Source organism: Myodes glareolus, chromosome X (assembly GCF_982192425.1).
Source record: "Myodes glareolus chromosome X, mMyoGla1.1, whole genome shotgun sequence".
NCBI lineage: Eukaryota > Metazoa > Chordata > Mammalia > Rodentia > Cricetidae > Myodes > Myodes glareolus.
The window spans coordinates 97698574-97716648 of NC_142053.1; the positions used below are offsets into that span (position 1 = coordinate 97698574).

Consider the following 18075-nt stretch of genomic DNA (forward strand, 5'->3'; position numbering starts at 1 on the left):
AGGGACTGTAAATACAGTACCCATATATCAAATTTTTTAAAAATTAAAATGATTGAATCTCAGTGGTTGTATAAAGTACCCACATATGAAATTTTAAAAAAAGAATGAATTTCAGGGCCAGAGAGATGATTCAACTGGGTAAAAGTACTTACAGCACAAGCTTGACACAGCCTGAGTTTGGTTTGAAGCCCACAGTGAAAGGAAATAACTAAAAACCTGTCAGGTGCACACGCGCGCGCGCATACACACACACACACACACACACTTACATGCACATTTAATATATTTATACAATATTTTTTTGCTTTTCAAGACAGAATTTCTCTGTGCAGTTTTGGCTGCCCTGGAACTCACTCTGAAGACCAGGACTTGATATCAAACTCTCAGAGATCCACCTGCTTCTGACTCCCAAGTGCTGAGATTAAAGGCTTGTGTCACCACACCCAGCTAATTAATCAAAATACAACAAACTAAATTTATAAAAACTTTACAATAATATGGTTTCAAGTTACACACAAAAAGAAGAAAAGTTTACTAGGTGAAATAGTCATGTAACATCACGCTGGCAGGTTTTCAGGTATGTTTCTCAGTGGTTGAAAGAAAAAAAACTAAAATTAGTAATAATATCACACAATTAACAAACTTGATCAATGGACATACATAGATTGCTGTACAGAAAAACCCCAGAAAAGAGTGTATAGGGGGAGGAATGGCAAGAGAAAGTAAGACAAGGAAGGATGGCAGAATACATGTGACATGGGGGGAGGAAGGGAGTCAACAAGAAAGGTGCAGAAGATGGGTTAGGAAAGGCAGTGGGGAAGATGGACAGAATAAATAGTGGCATACATTTATTAAAAAGCCACAATAAAATCCATTACTTTGTATGTTAATTTCAAAGATTAGTAAAAAGAATGTGGTTGAGATAGCCCACCTTATTGCCATACTTGCCAACCTGCGTTCAAGATTCACACAGTATAAGAAAAACTCTCAAGTTGTCCTGACACATATATCATGGCACATGCACAGTCACCCCCCACACACAAATACACATACTATTTTTAAAGATAAAGATGGAAAACACATACACCCAGTTTCAAGAATAAAGGGTCAAGAGAAATAAATGTTTAAGCAGAAGTGTGTACAGTGCATAGCAAGATTATTCATTAAAGTGTAAAAGGAGAATAACCCATGTCTATTAACTGGTGAATAAAAAACATAGTATATGCATGTAATAGCAATTATTTGGCAATAAAAACAAATGAAATATTGGCACATGTTATAACATAAGTGAATGTTGAGAACATTATACTAAGTCAAAGAGGCCAGAAACAAAAGCGTACATGTAACCTGATAACATTTACTGAGAGGCCATTAATGAAAGGCTACATACAAGTTAACATCATTTACACGAATTTCTCTGAGTAGTGATATCTTCCTGTTTTCTGAAGATGGGATCTACCTATAATAGCTTAGGCTGGCTTTGAATTAAGAATGCATTTGTTTCAACCTTCAGATCAGCTTCCAAATGAGGTCTTAAATACAATGCATGGGGCTTGAGAGATGGCTCAGTGGTTAAAACCACTTGCAGCTCTTGGAGCGTATCCTGGTTCGATTTCTAACAGCCACGTGGCATATCTGTAACTCCAGTACCAGGGGCATCAACATCCTCTTCTGGCCTCTATTGCTGAGGAATATTTGTTTAACTATGTAAAGATATGTTGAATTTGTTTAACTATGTAAAGATGTGTTGCTGTTTTACCTTGCCTAACTATGGCACCTGACTGGTCTAATAAAAAAACTGAATGTCCATTAGTGAGGGAGGAGGTATAGGCGGAATTTCTGGGCAGGGAGAGTAAAGAGGAGGAATTCAGGCTCAGAAAGAAAGAAAAAGAGACTACAGGGAAATGCCAGGGGCCAGCCAGCCAGCCATGGAGGAAGCAGGGCATACAGAATGAAAGAAAGGTAAAAGGCCCCAAGGCAAAAACATAGATAAGTAAAAACAGGTTAAATTAAGCTAAAAAAAGGCTCATGGGACAAGCCTTACCTAGTGTCCAGTATTCATAATAATTAATAATAAGTCTCAGTGTCTTTGAGAGCTGGTTGGCAACCCAAAGAAAATGCCAACTACACTCCAAGGGTATCAGGCATGAAAATGGCACATGCATATACAATGGCAAACAATCATAACTCATCTTTTTAAAAATAAATTTTTATAAATTAAATATAATGCCAATACATATATAGATTCAGATGAAATTGAAAATATTTTGCCAAAAACAGTAGTAAGAAATGAGTCTGAAGAATACTAAAATAATTATTTAAAATTTCCATTTATTCACTCTTTTTTTTCTTTCAAAAAGGATTGTGACGTGTAGCCCTGACTCACTTGGCAGTCATTACGTAACCAGAATGGCCTTGAACTCCAGCAGTCCTCCTGCATCCACTAAGTGAGGGATTCCAGGCATGAAGTATCAGTCTCAGTTATGTACTACTGGTAACTGAATGGAGGACTTCATGTATAAGCACTCTACCAAGATGGTTCTCAATCCCTACCTAAACAGTTTTTAAAACTGAACCTATGACTGAAGTTTCTGATAAAGAAAACTCCGTATCGAAATGGCTATAAACAAACAAACAAACAAACAAACAATTTGTAAAACTCCTATGGAGAATTTAAAAAGTATACCCCTTAATTCATCTTATAAAACTATCAAAATCTGACAAGAAAACAAAATAAAAACTTGTTAATTCAAGGCAATCTTGCTCATGAACAAAGATCTATAATTTCCAAGTAATATAAAAGAAAAATGTTTTGCTAACCTGTCTGGGTTGTAAAATTGATTTTGCAACTGGTAATCAATAAATTTGATTTGAAAAACAAAATGATATGGTTATTTTTACCAGGAAGAGCACCTGATAAGATCCCATCACTCGTAATATAAATGCTTCTCAATCTAAGAACAAACCAAAACTTCCTTATTCTTATAAAAAGCTAGGAAAAAGGTTAAAAGCAAGTACCTTAGTTAGTGCAGAATTGTTAAAGGTTTTTTTAGAGAAATGAATCAAAACCTAGTAAAAGATAAGTACTGAAGGTGATGAAAGTTTAACACAATCGTTATATATAAGGTCAGTATAAAAATATAAACAAAATGAAGTCCACAAGGACTTACATATAGTAACATGAAAGTATCAAGTATCTAAGAATAAAAGTTTGGGGAGAATATTATAAATACCATAGAGAAAAAAATAAATTGGGTAATGTTCTATGTTCATGAAACTGAAAACCAAGATGTCATTTCTCCACAAAATGTTCTTTGGTGTCCACACAATCACAAACATGGTACTTACACATTGTGTATGCATATTTGTCTACGTAACATGATACTAAAATTCATATAAATGTGCAAAGAGCTGAGAACAGCCAAGATGTTTTGAGGACAAGGTGGAAGAACTTGTTCTACTGACTGAGACTTACTATGAAGCTATCATAAACAAGACCAATGTGGGGTCAGAACAAGGAGATACAAACAGATCATAGAAACCAAACCATAAGACATACGCACATTTAATACTTCTCAGGAGTATGCAAATCCATGTGCTAGGACATCTTGCTATCCATACAGAGAAAAGGGCAGAAAATCAATTTCAGGTCATCACTGGATCTTTGTGTGAACACCAAAGCTGCAAGACTTCCAGATGAGAGAAAAATATCCTTACAATCATGGGCTAGGAAAAGATGCTTTAAACTGAAATCTGTGTCTACTTTAAACAGAAGGAAAATACTAACTATATTAAAAGTGAGAACCTTTATTTCTGAAAAGAATCATGAAAAATGGAAGAGCATATCACACAGTGGCAGAATGCATTTGTAACCAGCAAGGGCTCATTTTGCAGCATGTAATGAACTCCTAGAAATAAGCAAGGGACAAGAGACAAGGTGTGTATGATGCTTTTGGAAGGAATTGTACTTGAGAGTTATGAAAGCATAACCCTCTAGCTAGCACATTTAACAAAAATACTGCTATTCTCCCTGAGATTTGCGTAATAAAAAGCCTTTTTCATCTTTTAAAAGCATATTAAGTTGGGAGTGGTGGTGCTCACCTCTAATCCAAGTCCTGGGAAGGCAGAGGGAAGTGGATCTCTGTGAGTTCCAGGCCTGCCAGAGCTACACAGTAAGACTCTGTCTCAAGAAGCAACAAAATAATTAAATGCTCCTGTTTCAAGAAACTCGCTCTCACTCCTCCTGTAATCTTAGCACTAAGAGAAATGATCATCAGTGAAAAACCTGGTTTAAGAAATCTACCTCTGCCAAGACCACCAAGACTCTCTCAAACACGGGTACTTCAACAATATCCAGCAGCAATAACTAGTGATATATTCATACAAGGACATATCCAGTAATGAGACTACAACTGCACACAGATTTCTTTTACATTCACTATTTTACTCCAAAGAAATCCGACAGGAAGAATACAACCTGGTTCCATTCCAATAAAGTACAAAAGTAGGCCAAATGGGTCTGTGGTGGTAAAAGTCAGGCAGGTGGTATGCTGAGGCAGGTGAGATTTCAGTTGTTTATGATCCTCGATAGGGGCTGATAAATGAATGTGTGCATGACTGATGGAAATTCACTGAGCTGTGTACTATGGATACTGTGTACTTTCTATTAAAGCTGGCTAAAAAGGTTTTTAGTTCTTTTTTAAGTGTTGAAGGAATACATTTTTTCAAAATTATTTAAGGATTATGAAAGCAAAAAATCTTGAACCTGAGTGCTTCAGATCAAAGTACAAAATTCTTTTTTATTATTTATTTATTATGTATATACTATTCTACCTGCATGTATGCCTACAGGCCAGAAGAAGGGATCAGATCCTGCCTGCTACAGATGGTTGTGAGCCACCATGTGGGTGCTGGGAATTGAACTCATTACCTCTGGAAGAGTAGCCAGTGGCCTTAAACTGTTGAGCCATCTCTCCAGCCCCAAAGTACAAAATTATATTAACTATCATTTCAAGAGTAATATGGTAATAACCAAAATAATGCACATGCGTCAAAATAAGTGGCTCTCAGTGTTAGCTGAAAATTATGTGACTCCAACAGGATAAATTGGCTTCTGTCTAGTTACAGTGACAGTTTGAATTATAAAGATCTAGAACTATCTTGCAGCTTTCTGTTAGAAGTATTTTTAAAAAAAATTTGGGAACTTAATGGACTGACAGAGCTAGTCAAATACCCTTATTTTATAAATAAAGAAACCAAGGTCCTTTAAAGTTAGATAATTTGTCCAAGGTGATAAAAAGATCTGAGTAAGTATAAAACAGTTGAAATTACTTAATTACATCTACCCTTACCAATTTGCTAAGGTCTACATACTAAGAGAATTTACTCGGACTGTCTCTCAATATACACCATATTCATTTGAAACAATTTCATCCAACCAACTCAAAATTATTTTCTTTACTACCCATGGCTAACAGCCAAAAGTTATTTCTGTGGCAGAAAAGATAAGACTTTCTATAGTAAAGTCCACGATGTGCAGCCTACCAGATAACTTTCTGTTTACACTATGATGACGTTGACATCAAGCTTAAAGCACATATGAAAATTCCGAATAAAGGAATCTCCACATATGGCATCCTTGAAAAAAAAGTAAAAAAAATCAATCATGGCCACAAATTAAAACCAAGGGTTTCCACAATCAAATGTGTTACCTTATTGACATTAAATGATTATACTTATTTCTTATTAAATCATCAATCACTTCTAAATCGCTAAATTCTCCACTTTATCATAATTTACCATTAGTTCACAACTAAGAATGCCTATGATTTTAAAACAATGTCTTGTCATTCTGAAGCTAAGATGATCAAACATTAACAATATAAATAGCCCATTTGATCTTGTGGAAATAATTTTAAATTATAAAAGTGCATAGTCTCAACTACATACCCAACGGGATTCTTTTCACTATCACAGGACTCTCTCCTGTCATTTCAAACCATAAAGTTTAATGCCAAGATGAATCTCTGGCTTTGCTAGCCATAGAGGAAACACCTGGCCTTTTAGGACCTGCATAAAACTGAAGAATAAATCAGAAAAGTTTTATGGCAACAGATTTTTTTAAACTAACAAAATGGATATGCCAATGACATAAATGCAAATAATTACAAATGGGGCCAGTGAAATGCTTCAGTGGGTAAAAGTACTCCCACTCTTCTCGATGCTCTGAATTCAATCTCAATGACTCACATATGGGAAGAAGAGTAAGAAGCCCCACGTGTTGTCCTCTGATCTCTACACAAATGCTGTGCTGTTCACGCACACCCAAAAGAAATAAATACATGTAAAAAAATTAACCGATTTAATGACAAAATGCAATGTATTTTGGAACAGAAAAAGGGCAGTAGTAGGGGATAAATGATAAAAATTAAACTGCAGTTTGGATAAAACTAATACAGCCTTTGTTTTGATAAATATAACAAGTTTGGATGAAGAGTATGTGGGAAATTTATACTATCTCTGCAATTTCATTTTTTAATTTTTTTTTAACCAACCCAATCCCTGACGCTCCCATCCCCACATACGTCTCCCCACCAGTTTACCCAGGTGATCTCATCTATTTCCCCTTCCCAGGGAAATCCATGTGTCCTTCTTGCTACCTGGCTTCCCTGGAGCAGTGGACTGTAGCCTGGTTATTCTTTATCTCTGCAATTTTAAGTCTAAAGTTGTTTCAAAGCAAATATATATGGCTTTGCAAAAGTTACTAAAAAAGAGAAATTTATACCTCAATTGACACAAGCAACTTTCCACATTCACTTAAGGTAAGGTGAGGCTATAAACCAGACCTTTCAAATCTTTCAATTTATTTATTTACTATTGGGGGAGTATGCATATTAGAGCATGCTTGGGAAGGTTAGAAACCACTTTGTGGTGTGGGAGAATTGTCTGTATTCTGTCAATCATGTATTTTAATAAAACGCTGATTGGCCAGGCAGGCAGTATAGGCGGGAAAGCCAGACAGGAAGTAGGGGTGGAGCAAAGAGAACGGGGGTATTCTAGGAAGCAAGAAGCTCCCTCTCCAGTTCTGCCCAGACCACCGGAGAGGAAAGATGTAAGCTGCCCCGCTGGAAAAGTGTGGCTACCGTAGATAAGGATAATGGGGTAACATAAGTTATAAGAGCTAATAAGTAGCCTGACCTAATGGGCCAATCAACTTTGTAACTTATAGAGATCTCTGTATGATTGATTTTCTCTTTGGGGCATGCCGGCTGTGGGGTACCAGGCGGGAACAGATACCCCCAACAAGCCAGCCCCTCGTGTTACAACTTTGTAGTTGGTTCTTTCCTTCTACCTTTGCATGAGTCTGGGGGATCAAACTCAGGTGATCAGGCTTACATGGCAAGAGCTTTTACCTACCGAGCTACCTGCTAGGTTGGCACCCAGCTTTATGTGGCTTTGAAATCTGTACTTAGGTCCTCACACTGGCAAGGCAAATGCTTCACCTAATGGGCCATCTCTCCAATCCATACTATTTTGTTTGTTTGCTTATTTATTTGGCCTGGGACTCCAAGAGAATGTCTTTTGTATTTATGCATCAGGGAAAGCCATACCTTTCCATGTGTGTCCTAAAACACTGCCACAAGATTCCTAGCTATTAGATAAGGAAGGATGACAGTTTATAAAGCAATGTTTTGCTATAGACAGGTGCTGAGATCCAGCTGAGTTTATCTGGTTCTTTACAAAACCAGCCACTGGCAGTAGGCTGGGGTGGCAATAAGGTGGAAATGTAAAAGCAAGCTAGCTATTTCTTAACATTATACAATCAAACCCAAAAGGTTATAACAAAACAAAAATCATCCCAATTTGGATAGAAAAAAGTGAAAAGTCTAAAATTATTTCTTTGTGGAAAGAAGACAAGAATCCTACTTTTAGGTGGGAGAAAAGAACCCTATTTAAGGTACATAGAGACAGGCAACAGACAACAAGTATATCAAGGTGTTCTGGACATTCTCAAAGAGTAAAGCTTAATAAAGATGAGTGGATAACATTTCTTACTGACCCACCTTCAAGCAAGATAAGGTTTTATGCATTACACCCATTACCAATACAAACCTTGTGAGAGTGCTCCTTTACGTGTACTGTAGAGAGGAGATTCAAAGGCAGGCCCTCTAGAAGTACAGAGCACAGCCATAAACACTTTACTAGGCAGAACAGTCTTTTGAGAACACCAGCCAGAAAATGGCTCTTGCCACTACTCACCCTATCCTCAACCTCCACCAGAAAAGCAAACTTTTCTCAAGGCATGGTGAGCCTTTGCTGCTCGAGCAGAGGGAGGAGCCCACTGCCTTTTCAGCAAGGCTATGCTCATAATCTTCTAGTACCCGATGTTCTGCCTGCACGGTTTTGCTGATACACTGTCACAGACAAGTTAGTTTTTACAGTACTATTAGTATTCAAATTCAGATACACTGAGCTGCTCTGAGAAGCAGAACACTATATACAGTTTTTTTCCTGTGGGAAAGTGGTGTACATTTCAATTTTAAAAGAAGTCTTTATAGACCTTATAGAAATTAGGCTCCCTCTCTACAGACTCTAGCTTTATAGATGCCAATATCACTAAATTTTAATAAAGAAACTAGTTATTCAATCTTATTTTTCTCGTACATCATAGAGGCTTAGCTCTTTATAGTTTCCATGATAGAAATAGGACTACAGAAAAAAATCTTAATATTCTATGGGTTTTCTGAACTATGCCCAATTGTGGGTGGATCTGGCAGTTAGTATACATTTAGCCTGGGCCTCTCAATAAGCTTTGGCTTTAAGTGTTACTATCAAGGAAGTGAAGACATCTTTTACAGCTACTCCACCACAATAAAAAGGATATCATCTCAGAAGGAAGCTCAAGTATTAATGACATGTCAATGTTAGTAATAAAAACAATTCTTTTGTGCATTTACTACTGCTAGTCATGCTTTAAATATAATATATCCTCTGGCCCATTTAATCCTCACGAGGTAAATACCACATTATCCTCATTTCAAAACTGAAGAAACAGGTCAGAGATTAAGCAATTTGCCCCAAAACACAGAGCTAGTCTGTGTCAAAAGATCTAGTTGTTTCAGAATTTTGCCTGCAGAGATGTTTTTTAAACTATCATACTCTGTATGTAATTAGAGAATTTGGTAAACTTAAAATGAACAGAGGGTGCAAACTGAAATTCAGTTTTCAAACAAGAATAGCCTGGAGCAACCCTTAAAGCCTTAATGTGACTTTTATTGGGACAATCTCCTTCAAGCAAGCTAAGATTAAATACCTTTATGGAGAGCAAGTACAAAATAAATTTGGCTCTGCTTTTCTCCCTTTGGAGTCTCTCATTAAATTGTCTGAATATCACAGCCAATAACAGTATTATCACAACAAATTAGTAAACCTTTAAAATCTTCAGGTAGAACACACTGCCCAAGTTTACCACTAAGTGAACTAGAGTAAATAACAGCAAGATGGACAGTACCTTTGAAAAGTTTCAAAGCATCAGCAAAAAAAAGCATGAACAAGATATTCCTTTCATGACAAACTAGAATTCTGTTGCTCTAACATCACAATAAGATCTGCTTTAATAACAAACACTAACCTGAGACAGAACAAATATATGTTATTTCAAAATGTGCACCAAAATTCAGAAAATTTTCACTGAAAATCTAAAAGACCCTATCGGCGGGTAGAAAGATGGCCCCATGGTTAATAACACAAGCTGCTCTTCTAGGGGAACCAAGTTCAATTCCTAGAACCCACATGGCATCTAACTTTCTAGAACTCTACTCTCAGGGCATCTCATAGCCTCATCTTGTCAACTTGGGCAGGTGGTGCACAGACATACATGCTGGCAAAACACCCATATGCATAAATGAATATTTTAAAAGACATAGACTTAAAAAACTCTTTATCACGACCAGAGAGATGGCCTGATGGGTGAGAGCACTGACAGTTCTTCCAGAGGACCCAGATTTCATTCCTAGTACCCACGTGGTGGCTCACAACTGTATGCAACTCATGCCATGCATGTGATGCAGAAATATGCCGGCAAAACACCAACACACATAAAATAAATAAAAGTTAAAAACTATCAGTTTATTTCCTGAAAGAGCCATCTCACCAACATAACTGGACTAAATTTGGACAGCCACAAGTGGGTTACCTACTATTTTCACTAAGTAACAAAAAGCAGGTAACCTCCATAAGTTTCTGGAACTAATGTTTTATTAGTTTTTTGATATTTTCATACGATGTATTTCAGCCATATTCACTTTCCTTCCACCAACTCTTCCCAGATTCCCCATCTTTCCCAACTTCATGTTTTTTTTTTAAAAAAAAATCAGAACAAATTTGTGCTGCCCAAACATTCTTGGATGTGTATCTTTCCACTGGTGTGGTCTGCTTACCAGGGTCCACTATTAGAGAAAACTAACTCTCCTTTTCCAAGCAGCTAAGAACTGCAGTAACATTTATTATGATCCCCTCACTAAGCTGAGAGGAGTCTGGACTTGTACAAGTCTTGTGCATCCTGTCACAACTACTTTAAGTTCCTATGTACACCTGCCTCGCTGTGTTTTTCAAATCATCTATTTGAACTTCAGCCATGGACTTCACGGGAAACCAAGACTAAGGCACTACATTTCTAAAGTAATCCAGGAAAACCTAAACATTCATAAGGTAACAGAAGTACACAGACCACCAAGCTCTGTGGGCAATGGTTCTATGGGAAAATCCATTTAGCATTCCAACTCAGTAACAAACCAACCCACTCTGCCCTACTAAGTTCTGGAAGTAGAAGGAAATCTTCCCTCACTAAGGAAAGTCTGAGCTTCCTTAAGATCTGATCAAAGCAGAGCAGGAGAAAGGGCATGAAATAAGGACAGAAGTCAGAGCAGGGGGGTAGGGGAGAGATCAGAGATGAAGACAGCGAAACCTAGTGAAGAGGCAGAGGCGGACAAAGTTGAGACAACAGCTGAAAGGAAGGGCTACAGAGGATGAGAGTGGGGTGGGTAATGAAGAGAATGAGGGAACACTGCCCACTGGCTTCTACAAACTTAGCTTCTTGACTCCTAAGGAGAAGAGAGAAGAGAAGCCATAGCAAGAGTCTTGTACTGCCTCCCTCGCTCCATCCGTTATTCTCATTCTCCTTCTTAAGACACAATCTGGTGGGCTATGGGGTCTTAAGTGCATTCCTCTTGACCTGCTAGGGCAAAAGAATTCAGAGCAGAGGATGGACTTCAAGGCTTTGAAGGCCTCTTCACTCTTCATGAACACTGCAAAAGACTCCAGGGTCAGCTGAGAGCTAAAGGAAAGACCCAGGGAGGGGCAGGAACCACATAAGAGAGGAAGGAATATAAGCTGAGAGATTTTAAGTAGGAAGAAAAGCGAAATTTTGGAGAGTTGGATAATAATCTAATAGAGATCTCAATTAATTAAACTATAAAAATGCTCTTAAATATTTAGGATTCAGTTTGACAGTTCCAAGTATTTCATTGCATCCATTTCAATTTTAGATAAACGAATATTTATGGTTAGGATATTAATATAGGGTTATGTCAACGGTATGAAAATAAGCTTCTAGAGACATACAATTTTCTGGTGTACGTTTTTGGCATAGTGATCATGCAAATCATGACAGCACTGCTTTCTGTTTATTTGGTAGGCTTTATCATTTATCAATATTTTCCACTCTAATAGGCCAAATACCAGGAGCAAGTCCCTTCCCAAGTAAAGTATATTTAACTCTTTCTTCAGAGTACAACTATAATTAAAAACTTGCTCCTTCAGCCCAAAGATTATCCGTCAAGATTGTAAGGTGTTATTTAAAACAACCCCACACTCCACAGAACACATACCCAGATATACACTGAGCAACACAGAAATCCTTCTTCCATGTCCAGGAGCCAGTACTGCTCCACTCCTAAAACAGCTTACATCTCGAACAGTGGAGCAGCAAACCCTCAGCATTTCTAGACTTTCCAGTCCAAGATAACCACATGGTTAACTCTGACCAAAGGACCTGCTGGAGGATGAGCACCACTTAGGTGTCATCTTCCTCCCGACCCCACCCCCACCCCCCCAACTTGCCAGGCTGTTCTTCCAGCTGAACTCTACCCAGATGTGGGGCCTCTCTTGAACAGAGATAAGAGCTAGGAGGATGAGCGCAACAGCACATGAGAGATCCAACAGCAGAGACCAGCAGGAGCCAAGAGTAATGCCTCCACCGCCCCGACACCTCTGCAAAATGTCCCCGTGATTTCACCGACAGCGCAGACACGCACTGCTCTGGGATATCTAAAATCTGTCCATCACTACGCCCATAAGAGATGCTGTTGCTTGTCTTAGTATTGATCCATTTGCTGCAAAACACCATCTAACTCTAAAACTTTGAAACTACATGAAAAGAAGAAAAGCAAAATTGAACCGTGTGTTACCATAAAAGTCCTGCAAAGCAAAGTGAGACCCCTATAAATATGCTATTTTACTTTAGTATTGCAATTTTAAATAGGATTCAAGATTGGAGTAAATAAAACACTTACTCTTTGAGGTAGGACATCCTAGGTATGCTGAACAGAAGGCGAAGTTACCAAAAACATGAATTTCGGGTATAGGTCACTACTAGCTATTTGGAATCAACCTTTACTCATCAACTCAAACTGCACCTCTGTCCAAAAAATGAATACATCACAAATAAAAAAAAATCCCGAGATTATCTTTTGTTAAGGACATATGACAATCTTCAACAGAATCGAATGGTTTCTTTACAACAAAACTTTGCATTCTCAATTAATTCGTGTCTGCACATAAACACATACAGACCACGTGGAAAGAGCAGTCTCTAACCAGACACACGAGTTCCAGCACTGCCCCGTGCTCCAGAAGAAGACTGGAGGTAGATGTCGTTATCTGATAGCAGCGACATTTTCTTAGCACAGAGCAACTCTGAGGATTACATTGAAACGCACACTGCCCAGCAAGTCTAGTGACTGTATATACTCAATGGTAACTCAGTTTGCTTCCACACAAACTGTACAGGGTGGTCTGCAATTAAAGAAAAGAATGTGTCAGATAAATACAAAAAAAATTCGGCGTGATTGAACATTCACTAAGCTCTGTCAAATGTAACCATGGCAATTGTATATTTAACATCTACCTTCACTAAAGTCAACTTTGCCTTGATTACGCCAATTCTAGGCCAAAGGGGAGGGAGAATTCTAGACTTGTAGAAATTCATATAACACACTGATTTAAAACTATGTATGTGGAGAATTTAAGGAGCACTTGCATTTTTCTAGTGTCCATTGCTGGGAGGGGGAATTACCATAAGAAATGATGTACTCTGTAATTGAACATGACACAGTTAAACGTCCATTAAAAATAAACCTTCTTGATCATGTTTTCTTTTTATGCATATTCTTTTATAGCCCTACAAATCATTCTTAAAGCAAAAAGGAAACGTCCCCCACCCCATGCAAGCGTACAGAGCAAGCTCAGTTCACAGGACTCCTTCCTTTCCTTTTACAAACTCACAAGTAAAGACACAGCGCAAACTAACAAATGTTAGTGAAGAACAGAATTGAAGAGCCCTGCCTTGTCAGGAATTTTTTCTCCAAAGAAAAGCAAAAATCTAAGTGCTATGCTTCAGTACAGACAATGCGTTATCTTCCGACTCATCGAGAGTACGAACTTTTGGTTCTTTATTGTGCAACTTACTTTCTCCTGTACCTTGTCTACACCTCGCCTCCACCCATCCTATTTACTGTACTTTCTAAGCAGGTACACAGCACTAAACCCTAAGCCTCCAAGTAGGAACAACTCGAATCTCTTGCTGGACCTCGGAGGGCTGCTTACTGTCGTCGTCAAGCGAAGTCAAGGTCTTCGTTTTCCTCACCACCTGCCAACAATTATTTGCAAATCTCCTGCACAACAATCATTACTATCATTACTAACCTTGTGCACAGGTCCCAGCCCCTTCAAGAGAAGCAGCCTCAGTCCCGGCGAGCCCTAGTCCCCAGAACACCTTACCGAGGCTGGAGACCTGGACGGAGAGGTTCACTCTGCAGATGTCCAGGCATCATTCCCCTTCACCCGAGGGCTGATGGCAATCAAGCCTCCCCCCCCCCCACCCGCAGCCACTCCCTCTCCCCTCGGCCTCGGGGCGTTTGGGGCGTCCGGGCGGGCGCAGCCGCCACGACAGGCCCTGCGCAGACCTCCCGCAGCCTCGTACTTCCCCGTGTCTGCTAACAGCCGGAGGCCGAGGCGGGCCCCTGAACCCCCGCAGTCTCGCACACGCCCAACGTCGTGGACGCAGGGTCACTAGGACGACCCCAGGGCACCCCCAAAGTCTTGGCCTCGGGCAGGTGCCGGGCCTCTCGCCGCCACTCACCAAGCCCCAGCCGTCGCTCTGAGCTCCGCCGCCTGGCCCCCGCACCCTTGGCTGACTCCCGCGGGGGGTCCGGGCGGGCACCGCTTCCCGGCCGACCCCCCTCCTGTGCGCGCCGTGCCGAGGGCAGATCCGGTGTGAGCCGCCGCTGCCGCCGCCCCCTTGCCTGTCCCTCCTCCCTCACGGCGTCCCTCCCACTGAGGCCCGCCTCGTATTTCCTGGATCCGGTCTCGGGAAGAGCTAAGCAGGAGAGCTGCGGGCTTCAGGGCTTCCGTCGGGCGCCTTCGCTCGCCAGGCACAAAGATGGCACCGCTGGGGGGCCGGCCGTAAGCGATCTCGCGAGGTTTTCCCTGCAGGAACCAGAGGGCGGGGTCCCTACAGGAACGGTGATAAATGAGCCCGGGCGAATGCTCGCCCACGTCGGAAATGGGCCGGATGTGGAAGGTTTGCCGCGCCTGCGCGGGACCGTGGGGCTGCCGCTTCCCAGAACTGCCAGCAAAGTGAGATCCGGGCTCAGGATTGTACCTGTTTTCTCGAGGGGAGGGGCGGAGTAACTCGGAGTGCAACCCGGTAAAAGACTCAAACCGGTACCAAAGTGAGCGCCATCCTTAAGGCATGCCGTCCCACCTAAGCTCCCAAAGTTGAAACACACAGAACCTTGCCCGGTGGTGGTAGCTCGCGCCTCTAATCCCTGCACTCGGGAGGCAGAGGCAGGCGGATCTCTGTAGGTTCGAGACCAGCCTGGTCTACAAGAGCTAGTTCCAGGACAGGCTCCAAAACTACAGAGAAACTCTGTCTCAAAAACAAACAAAGCATGCAGACGCTCGTTCACAGGAATTTCCTAGCCCTTTGCTCCTCCCTATCTCTGCTACGTTCTTTAGTTCTTTAGAAAGTCTACTACAACAAAGCCCTGTCTTGAAAAAAACAAACAACAACAACAAAAAAAAAACAAAAAGAAAAGAAAAAAGAAAGAAAAAGAAGAAAGTCTGAGGCACCCGGCGGGCGGGCGTGGTGGTGCACTGCTTTAATCCCATCACTCAGGAGGCAGAGGCAGGCGGACAGCCAGGGATACTCAAAAAAAAAAAAAACAAAACCAGACTCTCCTTTATTTTGTTAGTTCACATTACTATGCGCTTCACAGGCAACAATTGCTGTCAGCTTTTTCACACAAATACCTTATTTTCTCGTTTTATTCTTTCCTTGTCTTTCAAAGTCAAATAAACACGGTTCGGCTTTCTATGCACCCATTACTGAGGAAACAAAATGCTCTGACCTTGAAAAAAAATGGTCTCAGATGGAGGATGGGGAGGGGGGATTTTGTGTTATAAATAAGCAGACATAGGATTCATACATATGGAGAGGTGTCATATCTCTATCTTTAAAAGAAAAAGAACCAGAACTAGAACATCCATATGACCTAGATATATCCCTCTTGCATATACATCCAAGGACTCTAAGCATACCAAAGACATGTTTGCACATTTACTATAGTACCGTTCGCAACACCTCAGACATGGGATCAGCAAAGATGGTCATCAACAGAGGAGTGAGTAGAAATGTGGCATGTGGAAATGTGGAGTTTTCAGGAAAATGGATACAACTGGAATCATGTTAATTGAAATAAGCAATTCAGAAAGACGATAGGGTGTATTTGCTCTTGTATGCAGATCTAGATTTTAAGGGGTCTATGTGGGCATGTTGTACATAACATGAAAATAGAAGAGGAACTATATGGGATGAAGGGGGGTCTAATTCTAAAGGGAAAGGGAGGTGGAAATAATTGCAAGGAAAAAGAGAGATGAATATTGCATGTTCTCGTATAAAACCTAGATGTGTGTGTGTGTTTGTGTACATTATATACATTATATGGCATGACAATAGATGGTCTATGTGGGGTGAGAAAGGGATCTAAAGGAATAATGAGGGAGAAGATAATTGATGTGGGATTCCTCTCTGTATGCTGTGAATACCATTGGTTAATAAAGAAACTGCCTTGACCTGACAGGGTAGAATATAAGTAGGCGGGGAAAACTAAAGTGAATGCTGGCAGAAAGAAGGGCCAAGTTAGAGAGAACTCATGGAGTCTCTGCCAGAGACAGACATACTGAAACTTTGCCAGTAAGCCACTGCCATGTGGCGATACACAAATTAATGGAGATGGGTTAAATTAATATGTAAGAGTTAGCCAATAAGAAGCTAGAGCTAATGGGCCAAGCAGTGATTTAAATAATACAGCTTCTGTGTGATTATTTCAGGGCTAGGTGGCTGGGAACTAACTAGTGGCCTCCTTACTACAGATAATTGTAAAGAAAAAATAAAGACAAATATTATTTTCTCTGCCTCATATACAGAACCTAGATTTAATTGTATATACACACATCTATATATTTATACATGTGTGTGTATGTATATGACTTGACAGCAAAAGGAGAACTATTTGTTTGGAAGAAGGAGACCAACAGAAGCATGGAGAGGAAACATTGGAAAGTGATGAGGGCAGATAGCAACAAGGAACAATGTTATACATATACAAAATATCATTAAAATCCCACTACTTTGTTCACTAAAAATTAATAAAATTAAAAGAAAATATCTTATGCAAGAAGTTCTTTGGGGTTATTACATAGAAGTTAGTCCAGGGAACTAGTCGCAGTGATTTCAAGAAACAAATCATCCTGGTTATTTCAATAAAATCTTTAATATAAAAAGTTATTATTAGGCCGGGCAGTGGTGGTGCTTGCCTTTAATCCCAGCATTCGGGAGGCAGAGGCAAGCAGATCTATGTGAGTTTAAGGCCAGCCTAGTCTACAGTATGAGTTCCAAGACAGGTACCAAAGCTACACACAGAAACCCTGTTTTGAAAAACCAAAAAAATGTTATTGTTAGGCAGCTGGAAAGGCAGTGGAGCTCAGTGTTCCACACGGTTAGTATAATGGCTAATCTTGATTTTATCATAGCAAGACTTAGAGTTACCTATATAACACATCTCTAGGCACATCTGTGAGTGGACCATTCCAGAGCCGTTTAACTGGAGCGAAGAGTCACCTGGAATGTAGACGGCACCATTCCATGGACGGGGCTCCTGGACAGAATCAAAAGTAGAAAATGACTGGTCAAAATGCAGAAATCAACTGACTGTGGGATGCCCACCCCTAAAAACCATTTACAACTCATCCCCTATAATCAAGGGTCAGGAAACCTCAACATTCAGGAAGAAGGGGTGAAAATACATTGTAAGACCCGGAGGATGAAGGCATCTGTTGGAGGTTAGTATCTTTAAAAAAGAAAAAAAAAAGACAAGCGATAGGGGGCTATGGAGAAGGAAGGGGTCAGTCTGGGAAGAGAGTTAAGGAGGAGTGGGATATGGTGAATATGACACGTCACGACAGATGGTGTGAAATTCTCAAAGAATTCATAAAAATGTGTTAGTAAAACATTTTCAGTAGGAAGCAAGCTAAGCATCAGCATGAATCTCTCTCTGCTCCCTGTCTGTGGATGTCACATGACTAACTACCGCAACTGAAACTGCTCTTGACAGCAAGCCTTCTTGATGGCGGTGGACTGTGCCCTGACTCTGTGAGCTGCAGCAAACCCTTCCTACTTTAAGTTGCTTTCGCCAAGTTATATTGTGACAATACCCAGAAAACGACATAATATGG

General features: G+C 40.2%; 1 protein-coding gene across 3 annotated transcripts in view; it reads right to left on the bottom strand.

Annotated features, from left to right (window-relative positions):
- The window catches only part of Tab3 (TGF-beta activated kinase 1 (MAP3K7) binding protein 3), a 59857-nt gene extending 45296 nt beyond the window's left edge, over positions 1-14561 (bottom strand). For 2 of the 3 annotated variants that reach the window (XM_048449770.3, XM_048449768.3), the window contains exon 1: positions 14420-14561. The gene's annotated coding sequence lies outside the window, so the exon portion shown is untranslated. The remainder of the gene's footprint in view (positions 1-14419) is intronic. The other variant, XM_048449773.3, reaches the window with a different exon arrangement.
- Between the last annotated feature and the right edge of the window lie 3514 nt (positions 14562-18075).